This window comes from Chroicocephalus ridibundus, chromosome 7 (genome assembly GCF_963924245.1).
Source record: "Chroicocephalus ridibundus chromosome 7, bChrRid1.1, whole genome shotgun sequence".
NCBI lineage: Eukaryota > Metazoa > Chordata > Aves > Charadriiformes > Laridae > Chroicocephalus > Chroicocephalus ridibundus.
Window position 1 is genome coordinate 30,590,665 of NC_086290.1, and position 27,512 is coordinate 30,618,176.

The 27,512-nt window shown below is 38.1% G+C and overlaps 1 protein-coding gene across 3 annotated transcripts in view; it reads left to right on the forward strand.

Moving 5' to 3' along the window:
- PARD3B (par-3 family cell polarity regulator beta) overlaps nucleotides 1–27,512 on the forward strand; it is a 426,548-nt gene that overhangs the window by 1,166 nt on the left and 397,870 nt on the right. The window lies entirely within an intron of this gene.

Consider the following 27,512-nt stretch of genomic DNA (forward strand, 5'->3'; position numbering starts at 1 on the left):
CCCAATCAATTGTTTAATATCTTGACGGCTAAACTGGAAGTAAAATTCTTCTTCTTGCAGGTTTATTTTGAGAGAAACTTGCTACTGATACGTTAAATCCATCATGACTAGCTGAGACTGCTCTGTGGTAGAGATTATAGTGGTCACCTTGTTAGTCGTTCTGAGCAAGTGCAGTGCTTTAACCTGCCTTAAGATACATAGAACTTGACAAATATTTAGTATGAAAAATCTTTTTCCTAATGAATATTGTGTGTGTGTAATAACTGCAAAATGTCTATAGAATTCTTGGTGGTGTTACAGCCAACAGTCAGTGAGATCTTTTGCGCTGAAGTATGGTTCAGAGTACTAAAATAGGCATATGGTGTCTGTTCCAGAGCGGAGTTTATCAGAAACAGAATTACTTTCAGCTGAGTTGAACTAAGAAATTTAAAATTTGATTTCACCTTTGATTTGTGCTCGTGATGACATCGGAATTAATCTCATGCTGATGGCTGGAAGGTGGCCTACAAAGCTTTTGTATAAATACTTCAAATGCCTTTCCTTCTCTCTCTTTGTTTTTTAAATTCCTTTAGAAAGGAGTAGAAGGGTGTCTGCCTTTCTAGTTAAGGCCTTGAGTGTTCTAGAATTTTCAATAAGCAATTTATAGGAGAGAAATTGCAACAACTTGAGAAAGGTTCAGATAAATGCCAGACACTTAAGATGTACTGTGGTCCAATTAGTTTCTCATGATTTTGTACCCAATTTGCTAGTTGGGTAATATTTAAAGAAAATTATTTTTATGCTAAGCATTGATCTCCTGTGCCCCCTTCAGTGCGAGGTCAAAATCATCCAGCCTTCTCTATTGGACAGCCAGAGGCCAGAGTTCACGTTTCCGACCTTGTTGTGTTTCTTTTTTCTGGCTATTTCCTTATAGAAGTCTTGAGTTCTGTATTCTGCATCATGGGTGGACAAAGTGGACACAGGCCAGTTTGTCCAGAAATTGGTGTTCCCCTCGAGTAATGGTGATTCAGAGCTTGTACAAGGACATGTAAAGAGGCAGGGTGGGGGGAGCAACCTAAGGACCTGAAAAGTACAGAACAGGTTTTCATTCAAGTCACTAGAAGTTTTATGACTTCTGCGCCTGTTCTCTGCTCTCTCCCCTGTTCACTGTAAATTTAAACAGTTCTCTTGCAGTCCCTTGATAAGTTCGTTTTTGATCTAGGTGATTTGCAGTGGAACTAACCAAAAAGATAAACAGATAAATTTCCTCTTATCTTGTCAAGCATCATTTGGAGTTAGTGTTCTTTCCTGAGGGAAAATTTGGGGTTGGTAAAAGAGATCATAAGAAGTCACAAACAATTAATTTTATTACCTTGTGGAGGGTTTTTTTCCAACTTAACATGGATGGGGCGGGTGTTTTGCCATTGTCCTTCTATTGGCTCTTTCCAAAATTAACTTTCTTCACAAAAATGTAGAATCTTATAGAGAATGGGATTATCTCAAGATAATCAGCAGCTAAAATCTGCTGTGAGGTGTGGGCACGTAAACAGGTTTATGTTAAAGATAACTGAAGATTTGTTTTTCTTTTCAAAATATTTAGAATGCTTGGAATACTTCCTGTGGCAGAATGCTGCTGTTTCTGTTGGCATGTTAAGTGTTCTTTATCTAATTTTTTTTGAAGTGTTAAAATCTTCTAAAAGAACAAAGTGGAAAATGGTATTGTTAAAGTGCCTAAAGTATTTGGAGAAGGAAGGAAGATTGCTACAAGGAATATCTTTCATAGTTGCAGAATGGAAAAAGAAAAAGGTAACTAGGATACAAGCTTTGGGAAATTTTTATTAGTTATGGTACTGTCAAATACCACAAAAATGTGTGTGAGAGGCTCTGTACTTTGGGGATTGTTCTGGAAGCCTGGTTTTGCTTTTATACTGCGGTCACTTGACTGGTCAAGGGTAGTATATGAGATTAGCGTATTACGTCTTGTATATTGTAAAATATTTCAATTCCTATGTATAAAATAGCAATAATTTTAATTGGTTTAAAGTAATCAGTACTTTATACATGTAATGAAAGAAAAGTTCATGCAGTAAATGACTGAGTCATTACTGTGAGACTTCTGGTAAAAAGCTGAGAATTCTGCAGGCAGTTGCTTAATGTAGCCTGCTGCATTTTTGTAGCAAGTTTGATTTGGTTTTTTGGCTGGGCCAAGTTGGCAAGGTTTGGTCATGAAGGCCCAATTCCTTCGTTAACTAAACCAGAATACTGGGTTGTTGTTTCAGTTGAAAAATCGGGGGGTGATTCTTTTTGATGCTACTGAGCTTAGCAGTGGGTTTTAGGGGTACTGTTTGCAGTTATGAATGGGCAGATCTTGTCTGTTTCACTGGAGGAAACAAGTAACACTCTGGACTTAAGAACAATTCTCTGTATTACAGTATCAACTATAAGATTTTGCTGCTCTGAGATTTCATTATGTGAGTGGTCTTAGATGTTTAAGAAAGAGTTTTGTTGATCAGCTGCTTTGTGAGAATTGTAAATGAATTGTCAGGGAAGTGACTGTCCTCTTGGAAGGTGACTTGTGTTTCAGTGAAATGAAGCTTGGTGGAACTTTTTTTTCTGACTCAGGATCTGCTTTTGTTGCTGTTTAGCAATGTGTGTGTTAAGGCTTCCTGCTGATGGGTAGGTACTGTAGGATTAATGATTCTTTATTGTCAGCCCAGTCCCTTAGTATTTCTTGTAACTTGGTATTTTTGGTACCTTGGGGAGCACTTGCATGTTATCTGTTGTATTTAGGATTCTTGGCTTGAGTGAGAGCAGATGTTCTGCAAAATACTTGGGTTGCTGTGCCTGTTGTTGCTGTGTTTGCACCTCTGTGGCTATAAGACATGGTCCTTGGATGCAAGACCACGTACCTCATTGATTGTTTTCCAGAGAATTGAGAGACCTTTTGTTTGGGTTTGTTTGTGGTTTTTTTTTTTTTTTTTGCCCTGAGTATGTGGGTGAGAGAAGGAGAAAGAGGGGTTCTGGGTCAGCACTGAAGGGTCTCGTATACTCTCGTGGTGTCTGGGTCTGCGTGGTTCCATTGAAAGCAATTCCTCGATCCATGCAGGGCTAAATGCATTCAAACTAAAAGCACCATTGTGCTTATACTTCTCCACTTTGAAATGCCGCTCCCTCTAAGTAGGATGCCATACTCAGATTACCAGCTTTGTAGTGAAGCTCTTGGTTCAGCTGGAGATGCTAGTTTGCTAACTTGAAGGCCTTTAGTGCTATTGGTACAGAAAGTGATATACGGCTGGGGAAAAGAATGACTATGAGACTAGCAAGTGAAATCCACAGTGACTTTTCTTTAAGCTGCAGTGAAACTTTTCCCAGGAAAAAAGTATAAAACCATCGTGCTCCTCCAGATGTTCTTTATCTTACTGGAGGAGGCAGAGATGGGGAAGTGGTGTTTATTGTCTGTGTATCAATTTGCTCACATTTGCATGAATGGCTCTTACCTAAACGAGTTGCTTGGAATGTCTGCTTTGGCTGGCTGAAGTCTTGTTCATAGAAGCCAGTTGAATGGGTGGGATATGGAAGCCATGTAGTAAAATTAATAAGCGCTACAATTTGTAGTTTAAATATCAGTTTAAAATTTGTCATTTTAAGTAGTTAAATTATTGAGAGGCTCACTTTGGGAATGCTGATACAGACAAATGTTAGTTGAACTATCTTACAGGGACTTGATCCCCAGTTGTTGAGGGCATCAGAGTGTGTTTCCAGTGATGAGAATGTACAGAAGCCAGCGGTTGATTCTGGTATGGTAATTTTAGTTGGCAGTCAGACTGAGTAGGAAGCAATAATACAGCTACTAAGTTCATTCAAGAATGGTGCATTTTTGCTTACAGTGAAAATAGTGGGTTATTTGGGTTGTATTGGTGATCTTCCCCAAATTAGCTGCATTTAAAGAACTAATGCTGCACACTGACTGTCTGTATCAGTTGCTGATTTCTACTAATAAAATACCTTTCCCCTTTCTTTCTGTTCTTGCTTGCCCCACAACGTGACAATTAATTTTCTGGAATTACATGTTGCTGTTGTAAATCAGCCATCAGGCAGGAGTACTGAATGTTCTTGTAGTTTCTCTAAAAACATTGCGGGTAGGGAAAATGACAATTCATTTTGACTCCAAACTCTGTGCTTACAAAAAATGTTTGCAGAAACGTAACATATTTCTTCAGAAGATATATATGGAAAGTTTTGAAAGAAATCCTTTGTTATGAATATTTTTCTGTTTTGGACAAATTGAAGGTATTTAGTTCTTTATAAAGACAAAGTAATAGAGTTGTATTTATGTGGCACTTTTGTCTTGGACCCCGTCTCTACGTTGTTTTTTTTTGTTTGTTTTTCTATCCCAGTTTGTCTTAGAAAATTTATTTTATTTTATGCTCTAACAGGGATGGGATTAATCTATAATCTTTGTTTTACCAAAACAATTCTAAGCTCTGTTTTTAAGTACTTTTTTGCTAGGAAATGTTTCAACCATTAATTCCCATATTTGTCTTAGTGTTGCTCAATCAGCTACAGTGTGTTAGCGAGCTTTTACGTTGTCTTGGAAACTGACGTATTTCAATAAACAGCTTAATTATCACTTCTGATTCAGCCTTCAGGTTTGTCCACTATGATATCATACTAAAAAAGGATGATATAACTTGATACACTGCTTTGTCGTTGCTGTTGTATGAGTTTATGGGTAACTGTCCCATATATGTATGTAGGAAGACAGGCCATGTAAGTAGGGGAAGTAAAGAAAAAGGAAGTTATGTTTCGAACAGGTGTTTATAATCCAAACAAAATCTGCTATTGGATGTAGTCAGACTTGTCATAGAAAATGCCTCATAGGACATTACGTACTTACGTAACCTGAAAAAAAAAATAATCTTCGGACCTCTTCCTTCTTTTTAAGAAGCAGACTACTGCCCTGTAACTTGAACTTCTGGATGAATATTAAGTTACCTGATATTAATGTATTTCAGGGGAGCTCAGTTGAAGGGTACAGCTGGATAAAATTGGTGAAAATACAGTAGGCAAAATGAGAATAAATCATCCTGGAAATACTGCAGGTTAGACTTCAGTGTATGTGATAATACAGAGTTTTCATTTTTGTCTCCCAGAGCATATTTATCAAGTTCCAAATACTATTCTGTTGTTATTACTTGAGAAACAGCAAAGATTTTGTAATAAGGGAGTGTTAAAACAGTCATAGAAGGAAGCCATTGAAGAGTAGTACAGAGTTCTCAGTAGTGACTGCTTCCTATTCCTCTTTGCCCAGTTGAAGATGAACTCCTAGTAGTCTTGTATGAATTTGTGAAGAAATTTAAACACCAAATGGTATTTTTTGTGGATTTGTTTCCAACTTGGGAAGCACCATGTAGTATGGTAGTCTAAATGTTTAAAAAAAAATTCTTTGACATAGGATGGAACCAGGTGGTGCTTTTTCTTGCTGCATAAACTGCAGCTTTAATCTTTTTTCCCTAAGTATTTGAAAATAGAGGGTTGTGTTCTATTGGTATTTTCTTAAAAACTTTTTTTTGTTTTTAACAGATACAATTATTTGGGATTAATCGTTCATGTTATCTGGCTATACTTTCCTCCTGACTGGTTCAGTGTGATAGGTCAGTTGAATCGCACCATACTGTGCAGAGTCTCGCATCCTGCTACTGAAGCAGCAGATTTCCTCCCCCATTGAGCAGAACATTCTTTAGGCTTTCCTAATGATGCTAATGTCATAACTGCAGCTTTCCTGGGCGTGAAGACCTATTGCTTCATTACTGAAAACTCCCTCTAGCCCCCTATTAAGATGCCTGTGTTTCATCCTTAATGAATATAACCACGCTAAAGGTCTTGAGCAATTAGTATTGTTGAAAACGGATTCTGCTTTGTATTTTTATATTTCATTCTTGAGTCTTGCTTATGCATAAAGATGTACACATTTTATGTCAGGGACCTGACTAAACAGAAATGACATGTGAACGACTTGTTGATAGAAACAGACTTCTGAATTCTGCTGACCAGATAGTGCCCTAGAGAAATTTGTATACTGTTGAAGCTGCTTCATATGAAAAAATTTGGAAAATGAGCATGTTACAAGAACTTTTGGAAAAAAAGCCTATGTAGTACTTGCGTAGTATCTTCCTTATTGATAAAAGCATTTTTTGTTCCCATCAGGTTATATGTTGTTGTGGTAATTATGTAGGTCTTATCAGTACTTTATTTCTTACATAGGATTTCTTCAGTAATTTATTTGTAAAGAAAACTTCGTGTTATAAGAAATTACTGATTGTACTGGATAGGACTTTTTTTGGACCATTATCCTCACTTTAAAGAGGAAATGTGTAAGACTTGATTCTGTAAATGTTTTTTCTTATGCCTGGTGACTGCGCTATAGACACCTCCATTAAGTGAGTGGTTGTAATGTTTTAATGTCACCAAGATGTGTCTTACTTTCCAGTGTAAACCTGTAATTTTTATGCCACCAGTACATCCATTCAGAACTGATGGTTTGCTTTGTTGTGGCAGGTGCCACAGCACTACGCCAGTGCGCTGATTTGCTCTTGGGAATGCTCCTGAATTGGGAGGTTTAGACAAGTTGCTTGTTGGTTTCATCGGGATACACTGGCAGCATTTATTGCCACAGCGAGAGCCCCTTGCTTCAATGCTTTTCTTTATTGGTTGTTACGTGTATGAAAAAGAAAACTGCAGAATGTTTGAATGAACTTGCTTCTTACAGCTGGTGATAAGGATACCATTTGTATGAATGGTAGATAGGGAGGAAGATGAACAATTGTAGTGTAACAAAGACTGGTATTTGGAATTGCAGAATTCAGTCTGATGGGTAGAGACTAACAGCTGGCTCTGGGCTCTTTTTTTTCTGGCTAGGGATTCGACCTCAAAGATGAGGCTCCATTGAGCCAAATAGTTTTGCAGTACAGCGTGTGTGATAGTATGTTTTCCAGATTCCCAACCAAATACTAGCTATTGGTGAATCTTAATGTGCACCCTCCCTATTATTTCCCTATACAAAAATGCAGTAATTTCTCAATCAGTAGAAGAAAATGGAGTGCTTAGTCTAAAGGAGAACTTGATACAATCCAAAGAAGTTCCGAGACCTGCATTCCTGGAAAACTCTGTGGTGGTGTTTTTTCTTTTATTTTTTTTGCCTAATCAGCTACTCTGTTCATCTCTCTTCCCTAAAACCTTAGGAGACCTTCACATTGTTATAGAAGATACTATCTCATTCTTATCAATCCATCAACAGCTGAGCTGATCTTTATTGGCAAACCTGCATATCTAAGTTACAGATCTCCTGAGACGAGAAAAATTTACTTGATCTAATCATCTCCTGTTTCTTTTAATTTGGTGTCAACTAAGAGTAGTTCCAGCTCCAAAGAGGTTAGAATCCAACATGTCACTATTTGGACCTTTGAAGGAGAGACAAGTCATAAATCCTGATGGGTTAATCCTCTGTATATGGTGGATTTGTCCTCTGTCTGAACTCAGGAATGGACCTTGAGAATCCTCCTGTAGACCGTCCTACAGTTGAGGATTATTTCTTTTAATTCGTACATGGATTTATGCCTTCCCATTACCTGTGAAAGGTGGTGGTAAAGTAGTTAGTGTTTTTAGGGTTTTCACATTTCCCTGAAAGCTACCATTAGAACATTCTACCCTTCCAGTAAATAGATGGGTAATCTTTAGCTGCTACAGAAGGTGACTGGTTGAAAAGGTGCCTGTACCTGCTCTGCAACTGTTCTCTTGGCTGGTGTGTCTGTGGGGCAGGTTGACTTAAATTAAATGCATCTTTATAAATTTTGGTGACGTTCATATAGAGGTAGCTCCTTTTTTATGCTCTCCTCAAACTAGAAGTTTTGAGAGCATGTAGTGTTTCCTAGCCTTTTTTCATTTTCTCTTTTTGTTAGTCTTGCAGTGCTGGATGTGATTAATGGTGATAAGGTCAGAATTTCATGTAGAAGGTTTGGAATACAATTCTACCATTTTTCTATGTTTTAAGGAGTCTAACTACCACTGAATGTAGGTACCATTCACTACAGTTCCTGTAGGTCAGGCTTTTTTTTTTTTTGTTGAATGCAGTTCTTAGTGGCACAGTTTGCCTGCTGTGACCTTTGCCTAAACCGACTATGATAATTTTTTTAATAATCTCCTGTGATCATTTGGTGATGAAATTGATGGATAGTATTTTGAGCATTACGAAGTTTTCCACTAACATTCTCTGCTTGCCAGTTTTTTTTGTTTCTGAGCGCAAGCCAGAAAGTGAAACCAGATTGCAAACTTAAGGTTTAAGACTTTGTTGTTAGTGAAAGTGTTGGCTATAGACTGATTTGGATACAGACCTTTTGTAAGTGATGGGTTTTATGAATAGGGAAGATAGCATGTGACCTGGAGCTCTACGTAACTAACATCTTCCTCCATAGCTTGTGAGAATTCCATGTGCTGTCTAACCTTGCAACTCCTGCCTAGAGGTCAGTTGCAGAATCTTTCCTGTGGATCCCTGGTTGAGCGGCTATTGAAGCTCTCGTCTGCCAGCTGTAACCTTTTCTATAAGGCTTTCTTAACTAGGTCAGTAAGGATTTTGATGGAGGGTCCTCATCTCAGAATTTTGTTGGACTTATTCAAGGAGCTAAACACCACAAAGCTGGGACAGAAATACAGCAGTGCGGAAGTAGGGGAAGCACTAAACAAGGCTACTTGTGCAGTGTGTCTGTAGCTCTTCTAAAAATAGAAATAATTCAGGAGTTGAATCTGATCAAGGTGAGGTTGCCAATTTGCAGCAGTCTAAACCTTGAAAGGCGTAGTCATACCTTTTCTCTTTCACGGATAGTAAGGCCTATGCACCTGTCTCATGAAAACTGTTCCTCAGTCTATCCAGGACAAATCCAAGTGGGTAACTTCCTTTGTTGATCCTCTGACCTGTGTCATACCTTGTCATCAGTGAACTGGATGATCTTACTGCATCTCATATGTATGTTTTTTTTTTAACTGAAACAAGCTTCTGCTTTTAAAATAAATGATCTTGAAGTCTTCCATTCAGTACTTAAGTTATTTCTTTAAATAAGTTCTTACTAATTATCTTGCTTTTTACTTGACCTGTTTGTCAGTCTACATGAAAGCCTGCATGGAAACCAGAAGTCATACAGGAAGTTTTTTTGCTGAGTAAGGATTATTGTTATTATTGCATCAATCAAATGTCTGTACGTTTGAATGCTATGAAAATGCAGGTTACCTCGAAACCACATTCCTTCCACTGACACTGAGTTAAAAAGTTGTTGGCTATAACAATGATTTTCTGTTACAGTATAACGTTGTTGTTTGTTTTTTTTCTAATAAATACAATAATTGGCTACAGTAAGGAGTTGTCTTGGATTATTTTTACAAGCTGGTTTATTTCATCCTGAGTAAGGACCTCTGAATTTGAGGAAATATGTGATGTGCTCCAGTGTGCCAAATACGTGGCATACTTTGCTTTAACTCATTGAATTCAATTGTATTTTCTTTAGGTTACTCACTCTAAGATTCTCTATAGAAATTGTCTTTTCCTCTAGGCTGTCCCCCCTCCCCCTTCCCATTTTATAGGATAGGTTACAACAGTATACTAACATAAAATTTACTTTATTGGCATATTTTTCAGAAGTCTGTTTCTAGCAGTAGCCTTATTTAACAAAGATGGCCTATGTTTTTTTTTTCAGTTGATGTTGGAAATTTGGCTGTCATCTCCAGCTTCTGACATCTCAACCTGTTGTTTGTCTGCCCAAAGAATAGAAGACTGGAAAGGGGATTTCTCCCTTGAATTGAATCTTATGTCTTGTGTGGGGTAGAAAGAGTTGCTGAAGCTTTTGAAGGAGTGAAGGGAGCTAACAGGCTCAGCTCCCACAGAATTAGGCTCATTTGAAAAACCTAGCTGCTGCCAATTCACAATTATTTTTCCCCTGCTGGCTGTAACGAGTGTATTCTGAACAAATGTTTCAGGAGTTCCTGGCATTATAAGCTACAAAAAAAAAACTCCCCGAGGAGATGGAAACCTGAAATAGTTGTGTTGAGCAACAGAAAGGAGAGGCTTCATTGACTTTTTGATATTGTGCATAGAGAAAGACCGATATTTGTGTAGTAGTAATCATGATTCGGGTATTGTTTAGACTGCTGTGAAAAAGGAATTTAAATTATTTTTTTTTTTAAAAAAGTATATATTTCTGTCTGGGGAAAAATATAATCTAACAGTAGGGTCTGTCTTGTCAATGATAAATGATGACTCCTCTATGTTAGGCAAGAAGATTAGCACTTGAAAGTCCGGAGTCGTCCTCTATGTTAACGTTTTAGCAGCAGTTATCTGGATAGCTCTCATTCAGCTGCTGACTGATGGGAGATACTAACTGTACCTGAAATACTCTCATAGAAACCACTCCACTGGCTTTACAGATAGCAAAATTAAGAATTAATTTTTGCTCGAAATACTCAACATAATTCAGAAATGCTTGAAAGAACACTTGTGGCCTGTGCCTTTTAAATATACTACTTCTGAGGGATTTTTCCTCCGTATGATTGCTATTGTATTCAATCCACTTATTTTTCAAAACTGTCAACAGAAAAAAAACCTGCTCTAAACTCTTACCCTTTTCACATACTTCCACTTGAAGTAAGATGGATCAGATGGGAGTATGCCAGTGTTGACCCCTTAATCCTTGAGTCTGGAAAAATGTTGATTTGGCCATCTTCCATTTAAATTAGATTTTGTGTGTTGTGGAGGAGTAATTGCAGCAAGTCAGAAACTGAAAGGAGTAGACGACTTGCATGCAGCGTGCTTTTTCTTATTAGACCTTTCATGTAGTATTGAAAATGTAGTGCTAAAGTTGGACTGTGTAATCCTCCTCCTCATTCTCTTTGTCCCAGGTCTCTGCTAGCTGTAGTTGCAATGTGATGTTTTTGTTTGTTTTGCTGCAGCAGCGTTTACTACCATTTGACTCTGAATAGAGGATGAATACCTCCTTTGGTTGTGGTATTTTTTTATATATATATATATCATTAATTTTGCATTTATGTATGTTGCCATCATATTGTTTCTGGTTTGGAAGAACAAAATGTATATTCATTGCTATCATAATTTTATTAAATAAGGCATATTCAAAGACAGTAGGACAACACTAGGCAGGTCTTTTTGGTAACTTCAGATGTTACATTTGAAACATACATCTGTCAGTGTACACACATTGTTTTTCTTGGTATGATACAACTGTCTTTTGAATTCAGTGAAAGTGGAGGAGTCTGGCTTATTGTTCATATTGCGGTTCATTAATGGCTGTAGATATGAAATGAGCATCTTACTAAATGGAAGTCTTGGTCAACCTCTGACTCTTGCCTTAAAGGTTTGAGAATAGACAATATGAAAAAAATACCAGCTTCTTTCCAGATGGCTGAATGCTTGATGTCTCTTTATGTTTAGCTGTCATTCAGATGTGAATGGTGTGGTGATTATAAGTGTCTTCCATTTTTCTGGTTTGAAATGATCCCTTTTATGCATTGTGTGTTTAGAGATTAACTGTTTGGTTTATCAATAGGGATTTTAAAGAAAAAAAACCAAAACACCCAACTTGATGGTGTAGCAAAATCCAGGATGTTAGTGTTAGTAAGTGGACTTGACAGTGCATGTCTTAGCTCCCTGTACCGTGTTGCACAGTAGTTGTTTTGAAATAGGTTGTAGTGGACTATTAACATTCTGCAAAATGTTATTTCAATTTTGAAACATCTTGTGCATGATAAATTTCATACTACTGTTTTTTGTTAGTGAAAAAATGTTTTTCTGCAATCTGGGAGGAAAAAAGTTTGATAGGAGAGGCTTTGTAGGAAGGAGTTTCTTTTAATTGGGAAGAAAAAAGCTGGATTTAGTTTTTAAACTATGAGTGTGAATCATACTTTTCACGTGATGGTTTTAGATAAATATGTGAGTTATTACTTACAGATACAAGCTACAGTTTAATGATCAAACTGCTTAATACTGTTATAATCTTGCTAAAGCTCACTTAATGAATTTTCAGGCTTTTTTCTTGTTGCTTTTTGTTTTGGAGCTGAACTTCATAGTTTGTGCAAGAGATACCTGTAACAATACAGCCAAAGCTGTTTCAGGTTCTGTAGGAGGCCAAATCACTTGCTGTATGTGACCATTATACCAGCAAATTCTGATGTTATCATTTTTTCTATTAACTGACAATGGCTGTTTCCTTACTTAGTAGCCATTTAAAAAGGAGAATCAGCTGCTTCATTGGGTGTGCTGGTTTCCTTTTTCAGGCACTGCATGTAGCGATAAAATTTAGTGAAAGTAGATCCAATTACTTTGCTGAAAAGCCTTCAGCATCTTCCAGCTGAACTCGTCAGTGGTCAGTGACCGGTGTTTGTATGTGAGTTGAGAAACTGAGATATAATCACCTCTGTTAATGAGAAGATAACGTTACACTGGAAGGCCTATTGACAGTGCATTGTGATAAAGCATTCCTGTCACCTGGTTAGCCTTGAGCATTGCGTAAAATGGCTATGTTATGTCCTGTTTGCTGTAGGCATTTCCAATAGGTCTTTGTTTCATTTTGCAGTGAAATGTTGCTTTTATAGGTGCTTGAGCATAGCATAGTATGTGGAGCCAATGTATGTGAATGCAGTTGTGTAGCCCAAAGAGAATGAATGAAGTAGCTGACTGAAAAGTAAATTGGACCCATCTGTATGGGTAATGGATGGCATCAAACTGCAAATGAAAAGGACGTTGTAATGGCATCTCAGGACTGTTGCAAAATATATGCAAATGCAGCACTTAATCAAGTTTGCTTACCGGCTGTTGTTTTCGTTTGAAGTTCCTTGTGTGGTTGTACTGATTGGATTAAAATTGTGAAAGAAAAGTTTCCATGTGGCCCTCCTGCAAGCTCTGGAAAGAGATTCCTTGTCAGAGGGTTGGAGAAAGTTGTCACAAAACAGTAACGGGAACATGTGCCTCAGGAGTCATTTTCCACATTTGAGCTAAATGCTGTACTTACCTGTCTGGTAGCTGTTTTGCAGTGACTTTCATTCTGCTTTGCCGCCTTCTCTTTTCCTTTAAATCTCTGAAGCTGTTCCTTCCCAGCTCTTTTGTGATTCTATTTTCCTGAAGATATTTGAAGGAGCAGGAGAAAGCAGTTCTTTTTTTTGCGCTTCAGGATAAGGGGCAGGGCAGCAGGAACCCTTCTGCACACTAGTGGTATTGTATTTCAATGAAAGGGTGAATAACTTCATTCTTTTCTTTGTCTTCTATCTGGCCAAAATCCACTTCATGAGATGTGGTTAGGCATATGGCATAAAGTTTTGATGATGTGTAAATTCTGGCATGTTCTGTATTTTCAGTCAGGTGAAGGTGGAAGTTGAATCTCAGGAGTTGAGAGAATTGTCCTTGTTTGGATTTCATCCAGTTCTGTCACTTGGCTCTCCTAATATGATTAGAAGTAGAGATCGTTTGGGTACCAGGTGTATTTGCTGTATCTTAGAAGTCAAATACTAAACCTTATCAATATTGTACTACAATAATATAAATTTTATTAATATAACACAAAATGTAAGAGAGATTATATTTCCCACGGTGTAGTATTATGCTGGTAAATATTTTTATGACTTTTTAAACTTCCTGCTCATTTTCTTTCAAACAGTAGCCAGAACCCGTGAAGCTGACTAATCTTTATGGAATTAGGCAGTGCTTGCCTGTTAGTTGTGCCTTCAGAATGTTCTTGACCGAATCATTTTTGCTATTGAGAAGTAAAGGGAGAAGGGAAGCTGGTTAATGTAGCGTTCCGTCTAAGAACAAAGTGGCACATAACAGCTTCATCTATTACGGACCTTGCTCCAACACCTGTATGGTTAAAAATCCTTTATTTCCTTCCCCACACACCCAATTACTAGTTGATCTATTAATTTCCACCACCGCCTTTTTATTTTTTTTTCTTTTTTCTCTTGTAATGAACTTCTGCTTCAAAGGGACTCAACTTACATCTTCAAATACTTCTAATGCTTTGGATATTTAAAACTACCGTGGCTGTCTCGGCATCTTTCTAGCACTGGGGCCTACAGTTGTACCTAATGGCTCTATTTTGGAGGACAGTGACCAAATGTACTGTGAAAGGTCATGTATTTTCTCTGTCTTCTGAGTGAGGAAAAAGACCCCAAATCCACTATTAAATCCACTTCTTTAAAGCGAGCAATGAACTGTAACTGTTAGTGGGTTGATAGAGAGCATGGAGAGAACTGATTAGGGTTGATACGGCAAGTGGCACCAGTGGGAATTGGTGCCATTGGTGCAACGCACCAGCCGTGGAAGTGTGAGAATACAGTGGTGGTCTGGGGTCTGATTGGCCTTACTGACAGTGCTGGCAAAATTCCTCCCCAGCCTCTGCTCAGTGGTTGATCCATGCAGGAAACAGGATGGCACTGCAGCGGAAAAGTCCTACTGTTTTCCATGAAATAAGTGAAATACTTTCATGTGATTGAGGGAGAGGATTTTTTTCTTCCAAAGATACATAATGGCTTTCTATGTGGAATTAAGGATATACTTCTGTGATTTACTGCCATCTTTTCTTACTTGAGCTTTGTCTAAAGCTGAGGTTTATGTTATAAGGTTTTACAGGATTTCAGCATACCTGATCTGCATTGTCTTACAGGCATTTGTGTTCTGTTGTGTAGTTCAGAATCTGCTGTTACTCAATCACACGTTTTAAACTCCCAGCTGCTTCTGATAAGCAGTCCTGTGTCAGCTGCAAATACATGAATCACTTTATCAAAGGAAGGCCCAAAGTTGTAAATAAAATAATCTTAGATAGTTCCTAGATTCAGGACTGAAGTGGTGGCTGCTCTTACTGTGGATGCTGCGCCATTTATCATTTTTTGTTCAAGATTTTCAGTGCTGAGTTTGTTACAAACTGAGCTGTGTGAATTTACAGCCAGCCTGTGTTTTTGTTATCTGTAGCTGTATTGAACGGTTTGAATTTAAGGTATCTTCAGTTTTAGTTGGCAAAATAGCTATGTTGTTCACTCACTTAACCTGGACTTTGCTTTTGAAATACAGTAGTCTTGTACACATACCTCTCATTTTCTTAAGTGTCTTTTTTTTCCCCCCTCATTTCAGTGGGAAAAATGGGTGGCGTTTTGAAGGAGTAGCTTTATAGTTCCGTGAGCTCACTTTAAGTTGGATTTCAAGAAATTTGACTGTGGTCCCTTAACTCCTCTCAGTGTTACCTTCAGATATCAAACAAAAAGCCGGACTCGATGCTAATTAATTATTTGCCAGGTGCCTGTAGCTGTGTAGCAGTTTGCTTATTAGCGTAAAAATAACACTCTGAGTATTGTAGCTAATATTTGGCACAAAGAACTTGGGATATGAAAGTTAAAGCTTAAAATGTTGTTCTGGAGCTGTTGTATTAACTTAAGTAGGGGGTGAGTCTTTTGTGTTTCTACATTGTTGAAGCAATCTAGTCTAATGGGCTTGATGAGCTGAAGGATATTCTCAGTTTGTAACTGCAGATCAGTTCACGCTTGCATTCTTGTATTCCTATAGTTATCTTGGATTCAGAGCCTGACATAGAGTGCACTCTAGTTTAATGTGAGGCTTTAAGGGGAGTTTCTTTTTGTAGTTGTTACAACTGCATTGTGTGGACCTCTATCTAAATGCACGTCTCCAACTATCTTTGCCTATTCTGGTTTTGAGCACTTGTTCTTCACTGAAATATTCTTAAATATCAAACGTTGGAGTGTAATGTAAAGGTGGGTTATGTGATCCCTCTACTGCTGTATTCCCTACATTGTATTTTACTCATAGAATCATTTAGGTTGGAAAAGACCCTTGGGATCATAGAGTCCAACCATCAACTCCACTCTACAAAGTTCTCCCCTACACCATATCCCCTAACACCACATCTAAATGAGTCTTAAACACATCCAGGCACGGTGACTCCACCACCTCCCTGGGCAGCCTATTCCAGTGTCTGACCACTCTTTCTGTGAAGAATTTTTTCCTAATGTCCAGCCTAAACCTACCCTGCTGCAGCTTGAACCCATTCCCTCTTGTTCTATCACTAATTACCTGTGAGAAGAGACCAGCACCAACCTCTCTACAATGGCCTTTCAAGTAGCTGTAGAGAGTGATGAGGTCTCCCCTCAGCCTCCTCTTCCTCAAACTAAGCAGTCCCAGCTCCTTCAATCGCTCCTCATAAGATTTATTCTCCAGGCCCTTCACCAGCTTTGTTGCCCTCCTCTACACTCGCTCCAGCACCTTGATATCTCTCTCGTATTGAGGTGCCCAAAACTGGACACAATACTCAAGGTGTGGCCTCACCAGTGCTGAGTACAGGTGGACAATCACCTCCCTCCTTCTTATTCAGGTAGTGGGCCATATTCAGAGAGTGGTTCTCATTAAAATTCAGTATAAAGTCGGAACGCCTTTATTTTTGAAGGGTTCCAGTGCTGCAAAACAAATCAAAGTTTGAGTGTAATTTACAGTGTTCTGGATTGTTTTGGATTTATATATCTGTGCTGTGACTCTTGGAATCTTGGGAATTCCATGTTAAGGATGTCTCTATGTTTTTTTTTCTGTTTTCCTCTTCAGACCTAATATGGGAAATGGGTATTTTTCCCCTTGCATATTCAATTGCAAGGATAAATCAACTTTCTCTTCTTTCTGCTCTCTAGCCATAGTGGAGTTCACTAGGGGAGATGAATAACTACCTTCCCTGCCTTGTGAAAAATGAAAAGACTTTTTATTAGTACATATTCCTATTAATTTCTCAAAGCATAATCATTTAAAGATGGCTAAAGAACAAGAAATATTCTAGTCACTCCTTGCAAGCACTGTCTCTGGGGACAGTAGAGATTCACTATCCCTCTGTTCTGCTGTGGCCTACAGTATGCAGGTGTTGAGTGATGTGGGTGGAGGAAACCTATTCACCGTGCTGCCTTTGCCACACTTTATAACCTATCTGAAGAACTTTCAATGTGTTTGTGCTATATTGTGTTTCTTTCAGGAGTTCAGAGCAGGATCATTATCTTAAAATGTGAACTGTGACATTTTTAAAAAATGAAACTGAGATGATGGTGGCGCATATATAACCTGTGTGTCGGGTTGCTTGTAGCAAGCATCTTCAGCTTGAGAGGCCGCCCAAGATGGAAGCTCTCTGATGTCTAAGCTAGCCTTGCTGTAAGGAGGTGGCTATTATCACTTGTGTTTGTTTTTTCCCTCTACTCAAGAAGAACTGTATCTGTTAATTGTACATGAAAATGGATCAGAGAAGGAAAGAGGAAGAAAAAGAATGGGAGAAGGATGAGTTTCATTAATCCAAAATGAAGTATGGTGCATAGTGGTGTGAAGAGGATAGGTGAAGGAGACGGAAAGAAGTGGTTATCAGTCCTTGCTATTGTGTTTTGACTTGTAGTCATAGTAGTACCTACTCCTATTAATTTCTCAGAACATAAGAATTTGAAGATGGCTAAAGATCAAGAAATCTTCTAGGCTCTCTGGTACCGACTAGTGATTTTTTGGTACCATTTAGCATGTTAAATATAAAGCTGATAGTAAGCTGTGCTTAAACTGTGTTAGACAAAGACTAAAATGAATCTGCTCTTTCTGGTTGTTGACTGTGTCTGCCTTCACTCAGTAGTCCTCTTGACTTCAAAGGAAAACAAGGGAAGATTTTTCTGCCCTTTCCCAGATGGGTAACAGTTTTCTGTCACAAGTCTGTGGTACTCCGTAGGCCTTATGCATGAATTGTTTGGTTGTCTCCGTTTGTTTTGCTCTTTTCGCTCTGATCCTTAAGAGCCAGCAAGGCAAACAGTGTGAGCAGACTTCACAAAAACTGCAGATGTGCTGAGATAAAACCAACTTTAGTGACAAAGATAAATCTGTTTCTCTACTGACCTGATCTGATTAGAGTCCCTGTTTTGACATCAGGTTTTTAGCACCTTCAAAGACAGAAACTTTTAAAACCGGGTATTTAAAGTGACCTTATGTAAAATTTTATTTTTTACAGGACTTGTTTCCTACTCTGTTATTGCACCATTTGGCTATATCACATCCAATGATGATTAAAAAAAATATTGAGGGAAGGATGACATACAACTAATCTTGAAAGATACAGTGAATAAATCTAAACAAAAATTTAGTCTGTGTATAAAATCCATAAAATAAGATTTTTCAATTTTTTTTTTTAAATTTTTTGTTTACATGGAATAGCTTCCTCTGCTGTAGTCTCAAAGCAGATCTTCTAAACAGTGGGCAAATTGTGTTGCTTTAAGAAAAGTCTTTGGTTCACCTTATATTTGAATGTTTAATTTATTCCTGTTAGGAGGAGTAAAATTTCTTCTGTGTTGTCTTACTGTGTGAAGAAAACTTCTTAACCTATCTGAAAATCAAAATGTGTGCTTTGTCCAGAAACAAAACATCATGGATATATTATTTAGACTGGCTTTACTTCCTGTGATTTCTCATTTCATTTACTGTACTGAAATCAGGACACATAAGCTGATATAAGCCAGGCACGAACAGATTGTGTCCTTCTCCAATAAACACCCATGTTAAAAAGTATTTTGATCTTTTGAGAGATTCGGGTTTTTTGTGGTTGATGTCTTTTTAATCCTTGTGAAAAGATGAACCTTGTTTCTCATTGGCAGTTAAGATTTTGCTTTTTTAAAGAATGTTTTGATTTAAGGATTGTTCAATTACTTTATTTCCTGTATCTTCCTCATGCATGCAGATAATTACAATTTTTATTTGCTTTGAGTGTCTGACTTTGAACTCGGAAACAGTTCAGTACACTGTAACTGTTGAATGTGAATTTATAAGGGAGGTTTACCGTGGAGAAATTTTAGATAGGAGTTGCCTGCTAGTGTTTTTAGGATGATACCATGCTCAATGGTTATGTTGTAATCTAGTAGTCTTTTAATTTTCTTGATGTAATTGGTCTAAGATTGCTTAAGTTACTATTAGGTGAAAACTCATTTTAAGAGGCCCTCATGTAGCAGGCAGTGGTGTCCTACGGTAGCCTCATGAAATGTGTAGGATATTTGTGATTACTTCAGCTGTGTACTTAAATGTGTTGCCATCACGTAGTACAGCCTATAATTTAAAAAGCATTTACTCAAGTAGCTTGTTTAATTGGACCTCTTCTTGCAGAAAGGGAAATGTGAGAGAGCAGCTCTCGCTGAGTTATGAGTGTTAGAGCTTTGAGGTGGGTTTCCTCATTGGCAGATGCCTTCCTAGTGGGAAGCTGACAGATGCAAACACTGCTCAGAATTATGTCACTGTCAATACTGTGTTTTGTTTTTTTTTTTTTTTTATTTCTTGTTTGCTTCACTTTATAGCTTATGGTAAAGAACAGTTGCAGGGCTATAGGCCTGTAACTATATCAGCTGAAATGAAAATGCCCATGCTATTTGCGAATACTACGGAAAGGGAGGTGAAGTTATGTTTTCGTGGCAGGGGTTGAAAGCTTGTTAGTCGGCCCGGCTAAATTTACTGTTAAAAGTGAAGAACTTTGTCTTGTATGTACTCACAAATTTGATTGCTTGGAAGTAACTTTTTTCTGTTCTCCATCACCTCCCAGTTAAGGTAGAATTCCACTTTTAAGATCCTTTCTTAGGTGACTTTATAGTACTTTGTTTTATCTGGAAGGTAGGTTAGGAAGCACCTTTTATGGTCGCCTTTCTAGGACTATTTCTTCTGTGTGGCCTTCTGTGTTTTCCATGGTTTTACTGCTGGATGCTTAAAAGCCGTTTCCTTGAGCAGACTACTTTCTGTCCTTTGCCCTCACCTCAACGTTAATTTCTGCCTTTGAGCTCAATCAGTATAGACCTTTTCCTTAAATATTACTGACTTGAGAGAATGTGTGTCACTTCAGCTGGTAGAAGGATATAAAGAAGTTTTATCTTTTCTCTAGCATATTAAAGCATTTTAACTTCTAATGCAAACAGATTCAGAGTTTTGGTGAAGGAGAACAATAATACTGTGAAATACATGAGGAATCTCTTTTTTACTATCTCACTGTGCTGTAATGTGTACGTTCCTTGTATTATCTTGAAAGTTTCTGCTGCTCTTTAAATTCCAACTAGAAATGATTAAAAATGTCTTGTTTAATTTTACTGTCTGTATAGCTCTACTGTTCAACTGCATAATTAATTCCAAGTAAGAATTTATTTTCAACAGTGAGACCTAGAAATATGGGTTTGTAACTTACTGTGTTGTACTGTAATGCAAACTAAAGTCTGGAAGCTTCCTGAGCAGCGAAACCTAAATGTTGCTTTTTCTCTATTTTTGCAAGTTTGCGAAAAGAAGACCTAATTTTTACTGGCTTTCATATAGGGAGGCTTATCTGGATCTGATCAGTGCTAGGTTCTGCTAAATTCAGTGTAGATGTCTGGAACAGACTTAATCTCTTGTGCAGAAAGCTGTTTGTCTTTGATTTTTACAGAAGCTTCTTGTGTTTGCTTTTACTCCATAAAAATGTTATCTCTGCAACATACAATATTGTTACAGACATTATACAGTTCTTTTACTTCAGTTGTCTTCACACACATGAACGTAGTTCTTTGCCCGCTCTGGGGTCAGGGTGTGGTATGTTTTTACTAGGGTTTCTCTTGGGTTGTATAAGGAAGTTCAATTGCATGTACCTTGTATTGTTGCTGTAATCTAACCATTCAGCTCTAGATCATGCTTGAGAAATCCTGCTGCTGTGACTGAGGAATATTTAACAACCAGCAGTGATAACATGTATGGAAACACTTGCTTCCTGATCAGCTGTTGAGTTTTGGGAACTCAGTATTCATATTCCCATAAAACCAGACCCCCACCTCTACTACAGCTGATGGTGGCAGCCCAGTAACTGGCAGTTGAAATGCAGAGTCTGACTAGAAGCACCACTTCAGGCTTGTTTGGAAGTGGTTATGGTAAACAAAGAAAAAATGCTAGATGCTGTTCTAATTTGGTGATAAATTTTTGAGAAGGATTTATAGATGAAGTTTGAGCCTGTGACCAATCTCATCCATCTGTTCCTCTCCAACTCCCTTTTTGTACTCTGCTCTGCAAGCTGTGATTTGAGAATAACTAACACTTAGTGTTATTTGGCTGTGGCTAATGATACATCATGTAGCATCAGAATGCTCATAGAAATCACTAAATACTACTTGTATATTGGGACGTAGTAGATCACATTGCAATATACAATCTAAGAACAATGAAATGGCAGAATATCTCTGTCTTACTGACCTTAACCTAAATTACCCCCCTTCATCTGGAAATACGTTGTGATTGTGGGGTTTTTTAATCTTATTTTACACTGTCTAAATGACAGAAAACAGTGTAGCCAGAGCCCAATCCTTTCCCCCAAGTTCAATTTAGCGTTTACTCTGTTGCTGTGGATGCAGGCATATGTGATTTCCGTTTTTTTAAATGCATCCTTTTTCATGCTGTATTTCGTTGAAGTCTATTTGCTAGTGAAGCAATAATGTGGAGGTGATTCTAAAACATCTGCCTGAGAAGTAATTGTGGGAGGAGTCTTAGTAAGTCATTCCTCCTTCTGAATTTTTCAGTGCATCCTATCTTTACCATATTTAAATTAGAAATTCTAGGCTAGGGATTGCAATTAATTTTATGCATTCTGCACAGTAGAACAAATAACAGCACCAAACAACAAATAATTGTGAAATCATTAAGTGATTGTTTATTTTATTGATGGGCCAGCTGCAATGTGTTTAAACTTGTTGGGATTCTCTTGCTCATTACCAGTCTGAAATACACTATATGAACTGCAACATCTATGAAGTATGTTGCTTTGATTTTCAGAAAAGTAGACTGACGCTTTCCTACTTGAGTTTGGAACAAAAGGAATGAAGATGGTGTGCCAAGTTTTTGATACATCAAAAATGTGTATCTATATATGTATATAAAAAAACTAATAATAAATGGGAGTGTCTTAATTATAGACTGATTGGTCTTTCACTTGAATATGTGTTTCACTGAAAAATAAATGTGCACAGAAGAATTCTTGAACCTATGTTAGACTATTTGAACACTGAAGGCGTTGCATTAGGTGGCAACATTTAAGTTAGGATTCTGTGGCAACATGAATGTCAAAACCACTTTTTTTAATTTATGGCACTTCTCTACCTACGTCTCACTTGTGCATTCATGTGACCTGGCTTTAATTTAACATTTGGTAAATATTTGCATAGTAATTCCTAAAGTGTTCTCCCACACATAAAGGAAATGATGATAAACAGCTTTTAAGTGGCTTGATGTTAAACACAAACATGACTTGCAGCCCTAAGGTAAAATGCACATTAGAGTAACTGTTCAATATTCATTTGGGAAGCGCTGCTATGGATTACACCAGGTAACTGATTCATACTTTTTCTTTACATAGGTAGCTGTTTCTGTTGTGTGCTTCAGCTAAACTTCTGCATAAGGGTTTTATGCCGTGCTGTAAGAGAACTTCTGACCACTCGTGCTGTTAGGATTTTTTGGAACAGTTGTAAACAAAAAGGCCAATGGCATCCTGGGGTGCATCAAGAAGAGCGTGGCAAGCAGGTCGAGGGAGGTCATCCTCCCCCTCTACTCTGCCTTGGAGAGGCTGTACCAGTTCTGGGCTCCCCAGTTCAAGAAGGACAGGGAACTGCTGGAGAGGGTGCAGCAAAGGGCTACCAAGATGATTAAGGGACTGGAACATCTCTCTTATGAAGAAAGGCTGAGGGATTTGGGTCCCTTCAGACTGGAAAAAAAGACGGCTGAGGGGGGATCTTATCAACACTTACAAATACTTAAAGGGTGGGTGTCAGGAGGATGGGGCCAGGCTCTCTTCAGTGGTGCCCGGGGACAGGACAAGAGGTAATGGGCACAAACTTGAGCATAGGAAGTTCCACCTAAACATGAGGAGGAACTTCTTTCCTTTGAGGGTGGCAGAGCACTGGAAGAGGCTGCCCAGAGAGGTGGTGGAGTCTCTGACATTTAAAAACTGCCTGGACACGTTCCTGTGCAGCCTGCTCTAGGTGACCCTGCTCTGGCAGGGCTTGGACTAGATGATCTCCAGAGGTCCCTTCCAACCCCTATAATTCTGTGATTCTGTGAATTCTTCCTAGAGCTTCTATGCTGCCGTTAGTGTTGTATTTTTACAAGAGACTCATTCTGTTGTTTTTCAAAGCTAATTCTTTCTTCTTGAGCATGTGAACTTCCAGTGATGATCGTTAAGAAGATACTGTGAGGAATCATTCTAGACACTGTCATGCATTAGAAGAGGACTTTAGTCTCACACTAGAACCTCTCAGTTTAAAAAACAAACAAACAAAAACCAAACAAAAAAACCCAAACAAACTTGTCCTGCTGGATTTTTAACATGTACGAAGTGTTATTTCATTGAAACAAAAGTATGCAAGCTGGGATCAACCCTTCACATGTGTAACACTGCAGCAGCCTACCATTTCTAACCACAGTTACTGGTGTCACTGGGTTCTGACTTTCCTTTCAGGCCTTTCAGAAAATACTGCAGAAACAAAAAAGCTGTCTGTTTTGCAAGAACTCCAGTGATATATTTTATAAAGTTAACTTGTTACTTTGGAAATGCAGTCTCCTACCTAGTGGCTTTAAAATATATGGAAACCTGAAGTGTTCTTAATGCTCTTTGTGATTGTCATATCTTATTAAAACATAAAAAACTTGAAGTAAGACTGTCCTTTTTTAAGGAAAGTTTCGATTTCTCCGATGGTTATTCTATCTTGGATGTACCACAGTTATTTTTCAGACCTATTCTACTCCTTTTGAGCACCAAATAATGTGTAAAATACCAGTGTGTGTATGTGCATGCATGCACATTCATTTTTCCTCCTTTTACTGTCCCATCACCTACTCATCACGTGGATGAAATGGTATTTGGAACTTAAGATTTTCAACTCTTACATCTGCTGGTAGTTAATGGCTTGTTTTATATGGTAAGTTAGCTAAAATATTGGTGGTTTTTTTTATTGAAGCTGTCTGGACTCTTGGTGGGAATAAAGAAGCACAGAAGAAATTGCTACATAGATTTTAGGGTTTTTTATATAGACACTTTGTGTCCTGCACATGGCAGTGTTTGGAGTTCATCCAAAGAACAGAAAGTGTTCTCTGACTTTGAATGGGTGAGTGATTTTGCTGGTTGGATGAACTGTTGTTACTTCTGTGACTGTGCAGAGGGAATTTCCTCCACCTAGGCTATCTGGCAGTAGTTACTATTTGCTTCATCAAACAAGACTATAAAAAGCATCTCTCTGTGCTTAGTAGTTGTTTTTTTTTTTTTTTTTTAACTTTCAGGGATGAAGTTCTGGTTAAGTTAATAGAAGCCGGTTTCACGTTTGTATTTCTGAAACAGCAAGCGTTCAGTCTTGTAGTTTCTGGTGGCTACTGTAACTGGGGAGTCCTTGAGATCGAAAGGCCATGGCCTGTGTGGGAGTGGTGCCTAAACTTTTAAGAAGTATTTTTCTGCTAAGGAAATTTTGTGAATTCTGTTCTGTTTTAGTTCTTGTATTTCAGTGTGAATTGTCATTCCTTTCTTTTCAGGAATCTAAGGTGTGCTGCACTTGCTCCAAAAGATTGGTGAGGAATGGCATCTTTCGTTCTTTCAGACTGATTTAGAGACTACTTTCTCTTGATATGGGCAGTAACAAAACCATTTAATTACTGTATTGGTCGTGGTCCAAAATAAAAGGCAGGTTAGGAATTTGTTAAGCTTAATATAGTTTAGGGTGTCTGTGTGTCTTGAGCCTGCTTCCTGCCAACTTGCTGCATTCTGTTGGGACAATCAAGCTTTTACACTCCTTTGCCTCTTTTTCAATGACACATCTGGGTTGGTGCAGCTACTGAAGCACAAACAGAAGCGCACATTGAGAGCAAAATATTCCAGTTAGCTGTTTATTTTTTTCACATCAGCTTTATTCTCTCTACAGGACACTTAAACAGCATAATACCTATAACAGGTTTTAATATATCTTCAGACAAAGATGTTAGCTGCAGAAGTTTGTTTAATTAAGAGGAGTGGTTTTCAAGTATGCTGTTTTAGTGTTGCTAACTATGGAAACCTTTTGTGATTGCATTAGTTAAAAGGTTCAGGAGGAACATCTGTATCTACTGATGCATTCCAGTTTGAGAGAATCATATTTCGTTAGTTTATTGGTAGGGTCAAGTGACACTCTTTCACAAGGTTTCTGCATTAGATAAATTGTTTGATGTAAGTTAACATGCTTGCTTGTTGCACAGAGGTATGTTTCCTCTCTGCCTTTTCATCTTAGAATTTTGTTCTTATGGTAAAACACTTAAACCGTAGGCTTTAAAATAGAGCTTTGAGCTGTAATACTTATCTACACTTCATCACTTCGCAGAGACAAAAGCATGTTAATTGATTTTCTTAAATTTTGTTATTTTGGACACCTGATACCTAGAATGAACAAACATTTGCTATTTCACAAATGGGTGGTTTCAGTGTGAAATGAAGTAACTGTAGTTAGAGATAAATTGCCGACCAAACAGATGTGTTACAAATAGAGATACTCTTATGTGCTTTGTTGGGTGGTTGTCATTCAGCCATACTGTACCTTAGATATACTTAACCCTCAAACAAGTGCAAGGGGGTAAAAAGGCTGTGGGTTAACCTAAGGCAGCTAAGCCTTCCTCACTGCTTGCCCAGTGGGCTGGGAAGGGGAATGGTAAGGGTAAAAGTAAGAAAAGTCATGGGCTGAGGTAAAGACAGTTAAAGGTTTAAGTTTAATAGGTAAAACAAAAGCTATGAGCACAACTCTGCCCCTCCTTCTCCCCCAAGCTTTTATTGCTGAGCACAGTGTCATATATGGACTACATGGAATATCCCTTTGGTCAGTTGGGGGGCAGCCACCCCAGCTGTGTCTCGTCCCATCTTCTTGTGCATCCCCAGCCTACTCACTGGTGGGGTGGTGTGGGAAACAGGGAAGGCTTTGATGCTGTGTAAGCACTGTTCGGTGTCAGCAAAACGTCCCTGTGTTATCAACACTGTTACGGTCACAAATCCAAAACCATAGAACCATGCAAGCTACTATGAAGAAAACTGGCTCCATCAACAGCCCAAACAAGTACGTGTCAGTGGAAGAACTGAAACTGAACTGTGGAAGCTACGTGGGTCAGAACAGGAAAAACATTTTGTTTAGAGTTCACCAGCAAAGTTGATGTTGGCATGATGGGCCGACCCATTAGTAATGCTGGGGTGGTTGTGGTAGAGGCTTTTCTTGTGTTTGTTTTTTGGTTTTGTTTTTTTTTTTTTTTTTTGACTGCAACCTATTGATGATACAATAAAAGAGGCCTAATCCAACTGATCCACATCTGTACCTATGATGGTATTATCCTGAATTATCTGCTGTCTGCATCACCTGATGGCCAAAGTTATAGAAAGCCTGTAAATAAAAATGGAGTGGAATATCCCTGCTTCTCAGGGGCTTCATTACATGAGGAATATTGAAACTAGAGATAAGGAACTCGCTAGTCTATGTAGTGTGTCTGTTGTGCTTCACTTTGCTTCTGAGAACTGTGATCTAATTAGACTTGATGAGGAAGAAGGGACTGGAGATAGAGATGTAATATAAATGTTTCCATTCTTCTTTCTTAAGCATGTTTCCTTTTTTCAGTGTACTGCATAAGATGTGCCAATTCAACAATTATCACGGCTGATACCAGAGTACTCAAACATGTTGCTGTGACTTGATGAGCTGCCATGTGTTTGTTAAACCACACTAGCTGGCCCTAATGGGGTAAATGTTCAAATGTTAACTACGGCAGTTCAAATGTAACTACCACGTACCCTGTCGCCCTTGGAAGTTATGTGTATGCAGGCAGCTGTGATGGTGTGGGGACAGTGTTACAGGCTATGTGTCTGCTCCCTGATTCGTATTTCATGTCAGGGAGAATTTGTCGTAGAGCAGTGTACTCTGAGCCTTTTGGCTTCAGGGTCAGTGGAGTGATGGCTAAGCTCCCAGTTACTGAAGTGAAGTAGTTAATGATATGAGGAAAGCATTAGTTTGGAAAACTAACATGATGCCTGTTAATATGGTACGCAACTTTACATTGGAATTTGAGAGCATTTACTTGTGAAAACAAACTGTGATTTATTTATTCTATTAATTTGGGTTTTGTGACAATAGGGTATTTTTTATATATATATAAAAATATATGTATACCTCTCCAAACTGTCAAGAGTGGTACATGTCTATATATATGTTTACGCGTGCTGATAATAACCCAAATATTCCAACTATAAACTATTGTGAAAAGAAAAACTTTTTTCTTTAAATTATTTTAACTTCTCCTTATTTTTTTTAATTAACTATTTAACTTAAGTGAAGAATTCTAGTGTATGATAAGGTAATGGAAATGTAAGTTTTAACGATCTTTTGTCTAGTGTTCTATAGGTAGTGTTTTGTTATGTGTCTGTAGTTTTCATTCTCTCTGTTTC